Consider the following 3,406-nt stretch of genomic DNA (forward strand, 5'->3'; position numbering starts at 1 on the left):
TCTCCTTACGAACCTAATTGAACCCAAAGTGAGTAGACTGGAGACATTTTTTTTTAATTTTTGAAAATAACACTTGATACTTTTGAAATTTTATTTATTTTGACTACTCAGTTAAAAAGGGTGACACTTTGTCTCTTGGAATCTGGTGAACCCAGCAATGCTGACAGCTTTGTTTAGCTTTCCAAAGTAAAAACAGCTCTGTCAGTCACTTCATAAATCCATATCTGTAATGTTGAGGGGAAACCAATAACCAGCAGATTTCTTGATTTTGGAACCTTCTGCCTGTCAGGCAAATTTGCCGCCCAGGCAAATTGCTTTCGGTGGCCAGGTGAATTTCAAGGCAAGCAAAAGCAGGCAAAACTGGCAAAGTTTTCACAGGTTGTCCATTTGATGTTAACGCACCTTTACAGAAAGAAACAGATCCTAAATAGTTCCGAAATAGTCCTCCTGATAAAATATATGTTGCCTCCTAATTCCATGGTTCAGCCAAGTTTTAAGGTCACACTGGTACCTGTGGCACTAATTCACCACAGTTTATTTATATAATCTCAAGGCACTGTACAACTCGATCATACGGTCAGATGGGCCTTCTATCGAATGACAAACAGCTGATTGCATAGACTCATTGATGAAGAGAGCAAATAGTCTCAGTAAGATAAACAGGAAATGCTCCAAAATCTATAAACAAAGGTGTTAATGGCAGCAGCACAGCTACGCTTATCTCCCACCAATTTTGGTGGTTGCCCCTTTACGAACACTAAAAGATATGTCTTGGCTTGCTCTATTTGTGCCAGAAACACAGAAACAAACCATCTCACTCCCTTTGCTATTTCAACCCTTCTCCATTCCTAAACATTTGTCAATAGATTAACTCTCTTCCTCTTTCTCCATGAGGCCCTGGGAGGTTCACAAAGGAGAGACAATATTAGGGGCAGACTCTAGATCTCCAGACTGACCAAAGCTAAGCAGTGATGGTTCACATTTCAGAATGAACTGCTTCAAAACAGACTGTTTTTAACGTTCCTATTTGAGTTTCAGGTCTGGCACAAGTCAGGGAGAGTTTGTAGATAAATAATTTGTTTCTTTGATTTTTTTAAAACCTTGTTCACACTAAAACTGTGTTTATAGTTTAGTTAAGAAAAAGCTAACCAGATAGACCACATGGTACACTATTCTACCACATCTGAGCTTTTATTTATAAGGCTTAAACAAGCTTTATTTCATTAAGGGTTTAAACACTACTATAAAATTAGCATTCATGTGTTTTTCTCATATGCTCATCACATTTTGATTACTGAATTATAACCAAATGTCAAATGTTGGGAGTCCTCATGTCTGGTAATGTCTAGCTCATTCAAAGAAGGTAAAGAAACAATTAACTAAAAGTTATTGTTTCCTGATTGAGAAAACCATCTAATAAAACATCACTTGGTCAAATAATAATTGATTCATGTCTTGGATTTTCATTGTTAATTGGTTTGAAAACTTTCAAATTGCTCTAAATTAGAAGTTAATTTGATCAGATCCCAAGTTCATCATGATAAACGTTTGGTTCTGAAACACAAAATCCATGCTAAACTCTGATATCTTTGCATTCATTCTTATTCTACATATGAGTTATCTGTTTGACAATGATTTGAGCTTCATCTGCACTTTCATTTGTTATTCTAAAATACAGCCAGTAAGGCGTATATTCACAAATAATATATTACAGACCTTTGCCTTAGTGCTGTACCTTAACAAATTATTTCAAGTTTTGCTGGATATTGTATCTATATCACCGTTTGTTGAGTTTTTGTAATATATATAATCTTGAAAAGAATGAGATTGCAACACCACAACTGGAAAGCAAGGCTTATGGTATGGTAGGTAGAACTGTCACAAAAACAACAGGTAGTTACTTTGGATAAATCCTTCATTCTAGCAAATATAATACAGCTTTTAAACTCCCTCCTTTAATCTTTTACAACTAAATAAAATGTAACATTTAAGTTCCCAATAACTTTTTGAAAACATAAAGTTTGTTTTTGTTTTCCATATTACTACTACTATATTACAATTATGAAAATAACTGCACTTAAAGGGGAGCGCCGTTTTTTTTTTTTGCCCTTAATTTTAGGTTATTACATCATGTTCTACTCAACCATATGAGTTTTGTGTCATTTGGAGCTGTTCTGAAGATATTCCGTTACGTTATATCCAAGTCATACACCCTCTGCTTTGTTTTAAAAAATATATAAATCTAAATAATATCACCGCGGATGTCTGGGGGACAGTGATTCGCCTACATGTTATGAATGCTGGCATACCATAAATGATAAATTATGAACAGTTTAGTTTGTGCCTTCAACTCGTTGCCCATAGGAAGACTTGGATATGACCTAACGGAATATCTTCAGAACAGCTCCAAATGACACAAAACTCATATGGGTGAGTAGAAGATTATGTAATAACAAAAAATCAAGGGCCCAATGTAAAAACACTGGCGTTATCCTTTTTACGCTTTAAAGGAAAAGTACCGTCAGCATGGAATAATTAATGGAACATTATCTATATCTAAAACTAATACGTTTGCTGTGATTTAATTAAATTAGAGTTAAACAGTAAAAAAAAATTAAAGTAAGATTTTTTTGTCACGATCTCTGATTCTGAGAGCGGCCATTTTTGCCCATTAGTAACACCTCACTCCTGACATCTTCCAGGAGTGACATCACGGTGCGGTAAGTTTCCCCGCTTTACAAGCAAAATCAATGGGAACCACTAGACAAATCTGCAATCAACAAAAAATATTTAAGATTTTGAGAGGAATTTAACATTGAAATTTGTGAGAGCTATGGTTAAATTGACAATGCCCACGTGCATGGCAGTTGGATGTTGTAATACATCGGGTAAAAGTGAAAAAAATTTCCACCTTTCCGAGTCATGATCCACCATGGGTTCATTGTTTGATTGCCAACTTCAAGAGGGAGGATTTGCCATTGAACATTTGGCCAGACAAAAAACACATAATATCTAGCAAGTATTTTGAAGAAGAATGTTTTCAAGATGACTTGGATAATAGTGCGTTCCGACACACACCAGATACAGCTCTGGCACAAACATGGATGTCTCCAGTAAAGCACATGCAAATGAAAATTACTCTTAATTAAAAAGACTTATGATTAATTGAACAGTATGTCATAATTTTATATTTAAATTACTTTCAGAAGTTTGAATTCTGAATATCACCAAACTTTTCCTTTAATTGTTAAACACTTTTACAGTAAAAAATAATAAATGTGTCCTCCACTCTGTACCACAATAAGCACTTTAATTTCAAGTAAGATTGTATCAAACCACACTAAAGCAGGAAAATGAGTTGTTATACAAATTAAAAACATTTTAATTATGTTTTTGTTAAAAGAAG

Source organism: Cyprinodon variegatus, unplaced genomic scaffold (assembly GCF_000732505.1).
Source record: "Cyprinodon variegatus isolate N-32 unplaced genomic scaffold, C_variegatus-1.0 Scaffold1483, whole genome shotgun sequence".
In the NCBI taxonomy this organism is placed as follows: domain Eukaryota; kingdom Metazoa; phylum Chordata; class Actinopteri; order Cyprinodontiformes; family Cyprinodontidae; genus Cyprinodon; species Cyprinodon variegatus.